The sequence below is a fragment of the Hypomesus transpacificus genome, chromosome 20 (genome assembly GCF_021917145.1).
Source record: "Hypomesus transpacificus isolate Combined female chromosome 20, fHypTra1, whole genome shotgun sequence".
Lineage (NCBI taxonomy): Eukaryota > Metazoa > Chordata > Actinopteri > Osmeriformes > Osmeridae > Hypomesus > Hypomesus transpacificus.
Genome location: NC_061079.1, coordinates 4,106,450 through 4,120,018, shown reverse-complemented (window position 1 = coordinate 4,120,018; position 13,569 = coordinate 4,106,450). Strand labels below are relative to the sequence as shown.

Genomic DNA, 13,569 nt, shown 5'->3' with positions numbered 1-13,569 from the left:
ATTTATGTAAATGTCCACATTGCCTTAATACATTTATGTCACTAAATCAAATGTCATTTTGAATGATGGTTTTTCAAACCTAATAGGCTTTAAGATTACACCACCTTGAAGTACCCTGCAAAGTTTCACCTTGATATGTGAAAATATGATTGAATTACAGCTGTTTGAACTTGGACCAAATCTGAAAGTGCTTGCCATTGGAGAAACATCTTATTTTATTATCCTGGCAGATACATGGCAGAGTCCAGATCAGGCAATGGTTCACTTGGATGAGACGTTGTGCTGGTAAACAAAGTTTTTTTTTTTTTTTTTTTACAGAACGGTTGTAGTCTTCTGGTCAATCCTCCGGTTGTAAAACATATTGAGGAGTGTTTATTTCAGCCCATAACAACACTCTGATCATCTGTTTAGCGAGTTTAGGAGTCTATGCATGGTAGTGTCAGATTCACAACCAAATGAGCTCGAATGAAGTATATTGATTGTTCAGCCTGTTGCCTGTTTCGCAAATTCATTTCAGGAACTTAAGCCAGGACAAATCGCCACTGATGCTAGGCGTGATTTGAAATTCCCTTACATGACAAGTTATAGCACCCCAAGCAACCTTTTCAAAGCACTACGAGTAAGCTATTCTTTAAAGCAGCAACCCAGTCATCCCGTTATCCTGTTTGTATGTCCCATATATAAATAGGACAAAATTACATCTGTTTGAGTTTTAACCAAATCTGACAATGGGTGCCATTGGAGACATTTCTTATTTTGTGATACAAAAAATGTACAATGTCCAAGTCTGTGAATTGCTTAGTAGGATGAGACGCAATACTGTTGTATGGTGGGTTCTACTCCAGTCAGGTATGAACATGTCTTTTTTTATTCTGACAGAAATTACAGTTTCAAGTCTTCTGGTTAATCCCAGTGTAACTATCTATTATGCCAATTTGACAACATTTTGCCTTTAAAATTGTTAGGGCTTAAAATGTTCTCAACTTCGATTCTTGGAATTATTTCACTATACAAAGGAACTTACAAAAGTATTTACATCATTTCAAACGTTGAGAAATTGATCAAAAACATAATACATATTTTTCCACTTAACTTGCAGCTATATTTATGTTTTGCCCCGCCCTGGGGCTCGAATCAAGATCAACATACTCTGGATTACTTTCAGTTACCCGGCTGCGCAAAACTAACAATCGTAATCACGATAAGCGGTACTACGACGGCGGTTATCAATTCTCTAACTCAACCCAGATCTTTCAGATCGGATCCCAGATCGGATCAGACACGTGTGCTGTTACATAAAGGGGCCGTGTTTGCACCGTATGTCCAATCGCAAACATGGACAAAACAAGAGCCGCATATTTAACGCAGGAGGAGCAGACAATTATCTTACAAACTTTGTCTACCCCTCCTGCATGAAATATTGTAATACAAACATATCAGGAATACAGACATATAATACAGACAAAATTAAACAAAGTTGCTGCTGCCAAGCTGGCAGAAAATAGCAGAGGCTGTAAATGCGTAAGCTACATGACTTATTGAAGATGTGACCATAATTATACTGGTGCATTCCACAACGTTAAACTTTTGTTGCTGTATTATTTTAGTTGCAACCCTGCAGTGGCAAACGATTGTGGGAGCAAATAAATAATAAACATAAAACCATAATTCAAAACGGTAAGTAGCATTAGGCAATACTTTTACATATTGTAAGGCCAACAAGTACAAGGCTGAATTGCCTGAATTAGTCCCTTTTGTAGGATATTGTATAGCTACAAAAGGCCTATAGAACAATGAAATTGCTTGCATTCAACAGGTAGGGGTACAAGTTCGGTTGAAACACGCCCCATAATCACAGCCCAGTCATACTCATAATTCTAGTCAGAATATGAGTCTGATAACTCTCCGTTGGGCTGTTATTATGGGGTGTGTTTCAACCGAACCGAACTCGTAAAACAAATGCCTCTTCACTCAATTGGATAGACCTACAACCAATCAGAGCAACGTAATATACTGTTGGTTGAAAACGAATTCAACCCAAGCGCTCTTTCGTGACGTTGTTGATTACGTTACTGTTGATCATCTGTCCATCATCGTATAAAGCCCGCCCTGGCAATTTCATTGGTCCGACCAGCTACTGGTTTTATATAGTTTGTCCCCAATACGAGCCCCTCCAGACCCAACTTCCCGACCAAATTGTTTTGTGGACGGGGCTAAGTTGGGCTGGCAGCCAGGCTAGGCCTCCATGATTTTACAACAACAGGTAAAACACCAAAAACAACCCATTTTGCATGCACTGCCCTAGTGGTCTGGAGAACGATTTGGTGTGAACTTGAAATGCAGCGTTGCTGCAAATGTCGTTGTGTTTTGTGCTAATGCTGCAGTGTTCTCTGCTAATCAGGGGCGGTGAGTCCCATTGGGCAAGTCGGGCAGTTGCCCGGGGCCTCGGCCACCAGGGGGGCCTCGTCCTATAGTATTTTTTTTTAAATATAATTAAAATAAATCACTTGTCAGTGCAAACGAATGACAATTCAAATCCGTCCGTCCATCCGTCATCTACCGCTTGTCCGGGGGCCGGGTCTCGGGGGCAGCGACCTAAGCAGGGAGGCCCAGGCTTCCCTCTCCCCGGTCACTTCCACCAGCTCTTCCTGGGGGACCCCGAGGCGTTCCCAGGCCAGCCGAGAGACATAGTCCCTCCAGCGTGTCCTGGGTCTTCCCCGGGGCCTCTTCCCAGTGGGACGTGCCCAGAACACCTCACCAGGGAGGCGTCCAGGAGGCATCCTTATGAGATGCCCGAGCCACCTCAGCTGGCTCCTCTCGACGCGGAGGAGCAGCGGTTCTACTCTGAGCCCCTCCCGGATGACCGAGCTTCTCACCCTATCTCTAAGGGAGAGCCCGGACACCGTGCGGAGAAAGCTCATTTCGGCCGCTTGTATTCGCGATCTTGTTCTTTCGGTCACTACCCATAGTTCGTGACCATAGGTGAGGGTAGGAACGTAGATCGACTGGTAAATAGAGAGCTTTGCCTTTCGACTCAGCTCCTTCTTCACCACGACGGACCGATGCAGAGTCCGCATCACTGCGGACGCCGCACCGATCCGCCTTGCGATCTCGCGCTCCATTCTTCCCTCACTCGTGAACAAGACCCCGAGATACTTGAACTCCTCCGCTTGGGACAGGATCTCCTCCCCGACAATTCAAATCAAGCATGAAAACACAATTCCTTAATTATATTCTTTATAGCTAAATTTTATCTTAAATCCAGCATGGAACATATGATTCAGTTCATGATGTTTCTGTTAGGAGAATTTGTCGTGTGGTGGAGTGTGTATGATTGAGCGGATCTATGATTGAACGGGGGCTTATTACTTGAAAGAGGAATTATTTACTGTGTCATTTTAGTTACATTATCAGGGCTTGGAAATACAGTGACTTGCTAAAGTAGGCAAATGGCTAGTACAACATAACATTTCATAATAATTTCAGTTAATCAAACAGCTGCAAGACCCAGTGAAATGTTATAGGCTAGCTAGTAAAATAACGCTAGCATCGCTAACATAATTACTAATTCAACTTTGGTAGTGTAACCGAGCTCTTTATAAGTTTGTTTTAGATATATAGGATTGTGTGGACAATAAGACACGGACACGGTCTCTTTTTATAACTTGAATTTACCACTGCTTTTCTTGACATCACTATCCGAATAGCCCTCACTGATTTCATGTAATGCTTTTTGCATCAAGCCTACGGCAACTCCCGAGGGACAAAACACCTATGTCCGTTGTCACATAGAAAGGGCTGCTACAGTAGGCTATCCTCGGGATTTGCAAGCTAGCTAAATGTATATCTAAAATAACTTTGTAGACATAACAATGGATTCTGCCACTAAATGAGTGACTTGGCTTTATTTCTGGACATACTATCCACAACCGAAGTGTGTTACACAATGCTGTAAGCTCGCCTATACTTGTGCATTGCTCTTGTTACCCAGAATGCCCTGCGGCAAGCTACTAAGTTAAGGGCATTGGTTTAGTTAAATAAGCGTTGTTTGGAGCTCTATTGTTGTGTTTGTTCTGTTTTGATATGTGTAATGCTATAATCTATAGTTAATTTAAGTGTTCCCCTTGATTGCAAATGTTGTCTAGTTAGATCGGTATCCAAGCTGTCCGCCGCGTAAATGCGTCAGGGCAGGTGCAACAGTGACGTTCTTAGCTTAAAAGTGTGGCTTATACTCCGCTTCGCATACACAAAGGGCTCATTATGGGGGTTTGCGGATTATGGTGGGCCTCGAAATTATTCTTTGCCCATGGCCTCCAATTAGCTAAAACCGCCCCTGCGGCTAATGCTGCGGTGTTCTCGGCAACACAAGGTATGGACCAGTTATTTGTTTGTAAACATTTGAGACGCGCGCACAATGTGGTTGCAGAAAACCGGGAAAGGATAGCATTTAAAATGGCTAAAGGACCACACGGATAATACAAATAGTTAGATTTAAAAAGACCAAAAAGGTCAAAGAGGACAGCCTTTAAGAGAGAAAGCGATTACCCATTGATCTGTCGCTGTACAGTTTTACAGTCAAGTCTACATCTAAAAAGTCGAGCAGGGCAGCTTTCAAGAGATATGGGAATTCTGCTTTTAGCCAGCTGGTCCGATAATTTTTCTGATTTGTTTAAACTGGCATTCAGAGTGAGACTGCGTCCCTGTTACACTGTTTTGACGTTAGCCTCAGTCAGACTCGCTCACTGGCAGTGTGCACAATGTTGTATTACACTCCATTCTACACCAGAAACGTCAGGGAGGACTGCCTAATGTAGATACAAGCCTGATGAATATAGCCAGCATCTTGGATTTCTTTAACCGAGCCTGATGAATATAGCCAGCATCTCGGATTTCTTTAACCAAGCCTGTTCATTCGTCATTTGCCTGAGAAAGCAACCTCCGTTAGGCAGGCTAGTTTTGCCCGATCACTTGGTCAGGCTATTTAAGGGTATCCGGGGTCAAGTGACTTTAGTGCATAGACAAGTGAAATGTAAATGTATTTGTCCAAAGGCCAAGAGCCTCAAAAAGTTAATATCAAGCCCTGCAATCTAGTGGAGATGGTGGCAACAGCCATAAAGAAAATCCGTTGCAAGTTGCGCGGCAGACCGTGTTCTTGCTCAGGTTCTCTGCATCACCCACACTATAAAAGTACCCATAGTGAAATAGCGAAACGCTATGCATACAGTCTGTGGGACTGTGAGTGCACAGCTTCAATGTGTCTCATTGGCAACATACGGCTCAAGAAGCTGGCAATATAAGTAATTCCCTCTGCTAAGAACCTATATATTTCAGAAAGATACTCATGAGGGAATGCAAGAGTATTGTCAGTCTCTAAATGTTCTGGCTCTTCTGAGCGCACCTCTCACTATTCGCGCACCAAGCTTCACAGGATCTTCTATGAACGGTGACGATATTATTGTCAAGAATGAGTTAGTGGGCGGGGTTTTTGTACCGGTTGATCTCTGATCTAACCTGCTCCCGAGCAGGTTAGCCGTTGCGTATAGCCGTGTTACCATAGCGATCTACCACAGTAACAAGTGATCCACCGTCGTAGTACAGAAAACCCTGGGTTGAACCTGAAGCTACCTCGCTAACGCCAAATCATGATTCGTAGTACAGGCCCCTGGTGTTTCCCTGTGTCCCTGTGTCATTGTCTTCACTTTTCTTGTTGATTACTGTGTGTTCTGTTCTCGTTAGTGTCATTATGTCCACCTCTGTTTTGTTTGGTTCTATGTATTTAGGTTCCTGTTTTGTGTCCAGTGTTTGTCTTGTCCTTGCCTGTGTTACTTTAAATATCTTGCCTGTCTCCCAGTTCAAGAATAAAACCTTGGTTTAAACACTCAGCCTGCCTGTCTCTCCTACGTTTGTGTCCTACCCTGTGTGACGGTATGTAACGGACGTGGGCACGCTCCGTCACTACAAGGCGTCCACTCACCTGAGGAGTGAGTTTCACAGGTTCACACCCGTTACCCCTGCACTCAACCGTAACATCTACCTGCTACCTGCCTGAAGTAAACACAAAGTTCCAAATATTGTCTTCGTAGAACCTGATAGCAGTTTTGAACTGGGACCCATTTCCTCAACCTCCTATCAAGTACAACAGTGGGTCATTTTCACATTTCTTTAAAAAACACACTGCAAAAACTGCACAAGCACAACAGTTAAGCAAATCTTGTGGATTAAAAAAAGCTTGATAACAGATACAAAGCACTCCTAGTACAGTAATAAATATACTGTACGTGTATGTACAAACTGAAGGTTTTATTCCTTTCTCCTTGTTCACCACACTGATTTGTATATGTCTTTTAAATGGTCTTTCGTACTCACCAAGACAACGAGCAGATTCCTTTCTTTTCCTCGTGTCCTCTGGGCTCTCCCTTTGTAAATACTGTTCAGCTGAAACAATGATGGAAAACTAACATGTTGGATATATTACACTGCAGTAATACATTCTCTGTCAAGCTACTTGGAACAACATAAAATATAATTTCATAAATTATCAATTATTTCATGTTCCATTTCCAAACCAAATACAGCAAACATATATTGAATGTATATTCCTGACATTTGATTCTGTGTTGATGTTTTACAACAAGAATGTTTCTTCTGTTTCACATGTCAGATTTTTGTTGTAGGTCTACTACCACCACCTACTGTACTGGAGTGTGGTCCAGAGACAGACATCTAAATTAGTTCAGTCAAACGATTAAAATATTTAATCGTGATTAATCACTTTAATGTCATAGTTAACTCGCGATTAATTGCAATTAATCGCACATTTTTATCTATTCTAAATGTCCCTTGATTTATTTTTGTCCCGTTATTTGCACATGGAAAAGTTGATCTGATTGCTTAGTGCCAATGTTTTATTTTTAATTGAAAACAACATTGCAATCGCCTGGCTTTGACGAGGGGGCGGAGAATTCGCATCAGCTGTGTGCTTGGCCATCAAGTGGTATTTCAGACTAGACGTGCTGCGATGATATCTCAGTTCAAAACGACAAAACACACAGATCACTTTGGTCTTGTCAATGGAACCATTTGGCAACTTTTTAAAAGTAAACTTTCCATTCAGAATCTTATTGGCATCCATTTCGACGTCTCACTCTCGCCATCCACTCAAAACATAACATTAGCCTACTACTTTTTAGCCGGCTCACAAGCCCAAACAAGTGTGTGTGGCGTGCCTGTTGTTTTGTTTCCAGTCTAGCTAGATCCGGTGTGGTGTTGTAGTTTTTTTAACGTCAGTAGTTGTTGCAACAGCATGTGGAAAAAACGACAAAGTTTGCTAAGCCCAAAAAAAGTTAATCGTGTGATAACAAATTGAAGCTGTTAATTTGGGTTTGCGCTAACGCCGTTAATAACACGTTTAACTGACAGCACACATCTAAATCCTACCTATTGGTCTGGTTTCTCTTAGAAAAGGACTATTGAAGATCTCCCTCTGCTTGTACAATCCCACTACATGGCCCCCACCGTCAGTCCTGTAATGCCATGAGCCGTCACACTCACCTTTAACCTCGCGCTTTCCCTCTGTCCATATACAGCCTCTGCCTTACTCATAGACACCATCACCTCACCCCCCTCTTCCCTGAGGAACTGCTTAGTCAGACTGTTTGTTTTTTTGACCTGACAAATGTCCCCTCCTCTATCTGAACTCTTGTAGTCTCTCAGCCTCAGACACAAGTTGCCTCTCTCCAGCTCCTGGGTGACCAGACTCACTCTGCCCTCATAGCCCCTCCCCTCTATCACCTGGCCATTCTTATACGGGTTATGTACTGGTCTGACTTCTACCTGAAGCCTGGAAAGGTGTCTGCCTGTCCTCCCTCCATCACATTTTCTCTGCCACCTCCAGACCAGACTACCTCTGTCCATATTATGGCCTCTGCCTCAATAGACACCATCACCTCACCCCCCTCCTCCCTGAGGGCCTGCTTAGTCAGACTGTCTGCACTCTGGAACCCACATCAGTTTGACCCACACCCCCATCCTCCTCACACCATTGTGACCTCGGAGCACTTCATCCAGCAGGTCCTGTCCACAGTGGGATGTGAAGGACTGTACACTCATCAGAACTGCACTAGAGTCTAAGCATATAACCACTCCAACCTCCTCAATCCACTGTAAGACCAGTCAAATCACCAACAGTTCCATTGTAAATACAGCCAGGTGATCTTAGATGCACTTTCAGACCATGAACTCCCTAACAGGTACAACAGCTGCCTTGTTCAACCAGACTGTGGATCCTTTGACCCACTTGTGAATATTTGTAGTCATCCATTGTACACAGAAAGCACTCGACTACAGAACATCTCAGCCAAGTCGGCTCCCACCCTGTCCTCATACTGCCCCACTGCACAGTTTTAGGACCTGGGCTGCACTGTGTCTAGCTTGGTCAGAGCAGAGCTGCTGCAACATAGCTGCTGCACCCATAATATATTACTACTCAAACCAGAACCACATACATCTTCATGGAGGCCCTGGTGGGTCCTCTGTCCACACCTTCCTGGAAACACACATCACTGATCACCTTCTTACACGTGACAACCACTTAGACTCCAGAAACCTGAATGTCTTCCATGTTTTCCAAACCATTCCCATACAACATCATGCAGACCTCCTCCCCTACCCTCCTCCTTGTGAAGAACCTTGACTAACTAAAACTACGTGTTTGGGGGATATTTAAACAATGGCACCATGAAATATAAAATAAAACAGTAGCAGTGTCATCTTTGAAGTCTAAAACAAACATGATGTTATATGACATGAAACAAGGAAAATGACTCACCTTCTAACTGAGCTGTGTTGAAGGATAGAAAATTAAAAGTTAAAACATCATCACAACAGAACACATCAGTAAAGTATCATTGTGTATGTTGTTGCCAATCAATGATGATGAATATCATGATTATGGCCGGGTTTCCCAGATTCGTTAAGAAGCTCTTAACCTTAAGATCTTCCTAAGAACGTTCTAAGAGCGTTCTAAAGCGCTCTTAGAACGTTCTTAAGACGCTCTTAGAGGGTCTGGTTAGGACCAGGCTAATACCACCCTACACATGCAAACATTCACAAATCCACTCAATACAGTACTTATTCCCTTGATTACCACACTAAACATTGGTGTTTATGTTACTTTAGTTTAATAAATACTTTTGACGTCCTCATTCCCACAACTTGTCTGACTCTTTGTCACCTCCCACTAACATGGTTGTGACATCAGTATAAGCTATGGAGTGTCATGTTAGTTCAACATATTCTTCACTAATATGTACCACTGCTAAGTGGTGTGAGCCTGTCTGTTCAAACACTGTGGATTTAAACAAGCTCAGAGGATAGAGTGGTTAGAATAGGCAGTATGATGAGATAAAAGTCAAAAAACATTGAATGCTCTCACTCATACTCTTCCCTCTCAACTGATCAGAACGTGATAGTATGTTTTAATTCATGTTAGAGGTCATCCTAAATGCATACTTGTTTTGCCAAATATCTTAAATGTGAGAGTTTATAACACATTTTCTTCATCCTCTCCTTATTAGAGTCCTTCTCTCTGTGGTTTTGTACCTGGGAGCAGGTTCAAGTGCAGTTTAGGATCAAAGGTTATTATGGGATACATCTGAATAATAATGTGAGTGTATCTCTGCTCACAGGTTTGACCATGAAGGGAGGGTTTTCAGATATTTGAATGATGGCACCATGAAATGTTGAAGAAAACAATAGCAGTGTTATCTACAAAGTCTGAAATATATTGGTACATTCTTAACCCATGATGTTGTATGTCATGAAACAGATATTTGAAATTACTCACTTGATGCTGAAGTTGTGTAGAAGGATATGAAATAGAAAGTTAAAACATCATTAAAACAGAACACATCAGTATACTGTGTGAGTTCATCTAAAACATTGATGATGAGTAACATGTTAGTGTCAGTAACCAGATTTTGAAAGCAAGGATGCTCTATGAGATGCAGCTGCTGTATGTTAAAAGTCCTACATCAACATACATCCGTGTAATCTATGACACTATGCATTAGAGTTGCACGTTTTTATCATGTTCTTCACTGTGCACCACTGCTAAGTGACGTGAGTCTGTGTCATCAAACACTGTAGATATATATACAAGCTCAGAGTATGGAGTGGTTAGAATGGGCAGCATAACCAGCTAACCACCACTAATGCTCCAACTCTTACTTACATTTGAAAGTATAATTGTATCAGTAGGCAGAGAGACTTTGTCGTCATAGATAATGTAGAGATGTTCATAATCATGTTCTTTACCTACAGAACAATGACCCTCCCTGGATCATAAACCCACACGAAGATGATCTGACAGATGTCCCCTCCTCTATCTGACCTCCTGTAGTCTCTCAGCCTCAGAGACAAGATGCATCTCTCCAGCTCCTGGGTGACCAGACTCACTCTGCCCTCATAGCCTCTCCCCTGGCCATTCTTATACGAGTTAAGTACTGGTCTGACTTCTACCTTAACCCTGTAAAGGTGTCTGTCTGTCCTCCCTCCATCACATTCTCTCTGCCATCTCCAGACCAGACTACCTCTGTCCATATCAGGGCCTCAGCCTCTGCCTTACTGATACATACATTTACATTTAGTCAATTAGCAGACGCTCTTATCCAGAGCGACTTACAGTAAGTACAGGGACATTCCCCCCCGAGGCAAGTAGGGTGAAGTGCCTTGCCCAAAGACACGTCATTTGGAATGGCGGGGAATCGATCCGGCAACCTTCTGATAACTAGCCCGACTCCCTCACCGCTCAGCCATCTGACTCCCGTCGGATGACTCCCGTCAGATGGCTGGATAGACACCATCACCTCACCCCCCTCCTCCATGAGGGCCTGCTTAGCCAGACTGTCTGGAACCCACATCAGTTTTATCCACACACCCATCCTCCTCACACCATTGTGACCTCGGAGCACCTCATCCAGCAGGTCCTGTCTACTGTGGGATGTGAAGGACTGTACACTCATCAGAACTGCACTAGAGTCTGAGCATATAACCACTCCAACCTCCTCCATCCACTGTAAGGCCAGTCAATTCACCAACAGCTCCACTGTAAATACAGCCAGCTGATCTTAGAATCACTTTCAGACCATGACCTCCTTATCAGGTAAAACAAACGCTGCCCTGTTCAACCAGACTGTGGATCCTTTGACCCACTTGTGAATATTTGTAGTCATGCATTGTACACAGAAAGCACCGGACTACAGAACATCTCAGCCAAGTCAGCTCCCACCCTGTCCTCATACTGCCCCACTGCACAGTGTTAGGACCTGGGCTTGCACTCTATCTAGCTTGGTCAGAGAATACCTGCTGCCCCATAGACAATAAACCCATAATCTATACCTGCTCTAACCAGAACCACATACGTGTTCACATACACTTTTTGCACTTGGCAAACACTTTTTCAACATGATCAGCCCAGGTCAACCTCTCACCAAAATAGACCCCAGAAACCTGAGTTACCTCCCTCTCCAAATCATTCCCATCCAACATGGATCTCAGGAGCAAAGCTTATTATGGGATACTTCTGAATAATACTGTGAGTGTATCTCTGCTCACAGGTTTGATCATGAAGAGATGATTTTCAGATATTTAAATAATGGCACCATGACATTTAAAAGAATAGCAGTGTTATCTTCAAAGTCTGAAATATATTGTTACATTCTTAATGTTGTATGTCATGAAACAGATATATGAAATTACTCACCATCTATTGAAGTTGTGTAGAAAGATATAAAATACAAAGTTAAAACATAATTAAAACAGAACACATCAGTATACTGTGTGAGTTCATCTTAAACATGGATGACAAATAACATGTTTGTGTCAGTAAGCAGATTTTTTGAAAGCAAGGATGCTCTATGAGATGCAGCTACTGTATGTTAATGGTCCTATATCAACATACATCAGTGTAATATTTGGCGCTATGCATTAGAGTTGCATGTTTTTTCAACTTGTTCTTCACTATGCACCACTACTAAGTGATGTGAGCCTATCTTATCCTACACTGTACATATATATACAAGCTCTGAGTGTGGAGTGGTTAAAATGGGCAGCATAACCAGCTAACCACCACTAATGCTCCAACTCCTACTTACATTTAAAAGTATAATTGTATTCTTACATGCAGAGAGACTGTGTCGTCATAGTTAAAGTACAGATGTTCATAATTATGTTCTTTACCTATAGAACAATGACGCTCCCTGGATCATAAACCCACACGTAGATGACCTGACAAATGTCCCCTCCTCTATCTGACCTCCTGTAGTCTCTCAGCCTCAGAGATAAGATGCCTCTCTTCAGGTTCTGGGTGACCAGATTCACTCTGCCCTCATAGCCCCTCCCCTCTAACCAGTGCACAGTGTTAGGACCAGGGGCCTCATGTATAAACGTTGCGTACTCACAAAAAGCTTGCGTACGCTGGTTTTATCGCACACTTTGTGATGTATAAAGATTTACTTGACGTGAGAATGTGCGGTCCTTCACGCAAACTCCGACCCTCCCGTAGGTCTACGCACATTTTGGAAACAGTCGGAATTGGCGACGCAGATGACCGTACTGTAGTCAGACTGCAGAAATTGAATGTGGGAAGAACATTACTCTTAATATTTATACATTTTGTTTTCCTCACACACGTTTTTTTCATTCAATTTCATGATTATCATGAAGATTACATCCAACAGTGTTATTTGCGCTGGTCCTGAGTGATTCTTGTTCCATAAACACCTTGTACAATCCAATTCAAATTTTAAATAAAAATTCAGCGCTTCCTCACCATCGGATTGTCCACTACGGGAGTGCTGCAGGGGGGGGGGGGAGATTCCCCGACTGCATGGAATACAGGATAACATCACATATCCTACCTTTAGATAACTGCAGAACACAGTGTATAACAAAATATATTTCTTTAATACTGTGCAACAAGGGCGTAGGTTTGGTCTCAGCTTTGGTAGGGACACTGAAGGCCCCCCCCCCCCCTCCCCTCCAAAAAAGAAAAATGTAAAATATGTAGCTAACTGGTTCAGGTTTTATGGAGCTGTACTAGGCCTACATCAGCTGTACTGGACTTCTAAGCAATGAAATAATGATTTATATTTATAGATTTTTACAAGTATAAGTGTGAATGATAAGGTCAGAAGGTTGCCGGATCGAATCCCCGCCGTGCCAAATGACGTTGCGTCCTTGGGCAAGGCACTTCACCCTACTTGCCTTGGGGGGAATGTCCCTGTACTTACTGTAAGTCGCTCTGGATAAGAGCGTCTGCTAAATGACTAAATGTAAATAACATTCATGGGTAACATTGTCTAAACATCCCTTAAAAAACAGCAATTTAATGCAATCTTTACCAAAGTGGACAATTCAACTTCTCACCTGAACCCCTGATGCTGATTCATCACCAACCTGCTCTACATCTGTAGCTTCAGGGTGCCGTTTTTCCTGTACAGTAATTCATCAATTTAATACAGACACTATGCTTAGTTGACAGCTGACATTGGTCGAGATTATAGGGATGTT

The 13,569-nt window shown here is 42.6% G+C and overlaps 1 protein-coding gene across 2 annotated transcripts in view; it reads right to left on the bottom strand.

Annotated features, from left to right (window-relative positions):
* Positions 1–13,569, bottom strand: part of zgc:165604 (uncharacterized protein LOC792578 homolog) — a 43,824-nt gene that overhangs the window by 18,678 nt on the left and 11,577 nt on the right. For both annotated transcript variants that reach the window (XM_047043227.1, XM_047043226.1), the window contains exons 8-10: positions 9,845–9,850; positions 8,828–8,839; positions 6,367–6,435 (exon numbers count right to left, since the gene is read on the bottom strand). The gene's annotated coding sequence lies outside the window, so the exon portion shown is untranslated. The remainder of the gene's footprint in view (positions 1–6,366; positions 6,436–8,827; positions 8,840–9,844; positions 9,851–13,569) is intronic.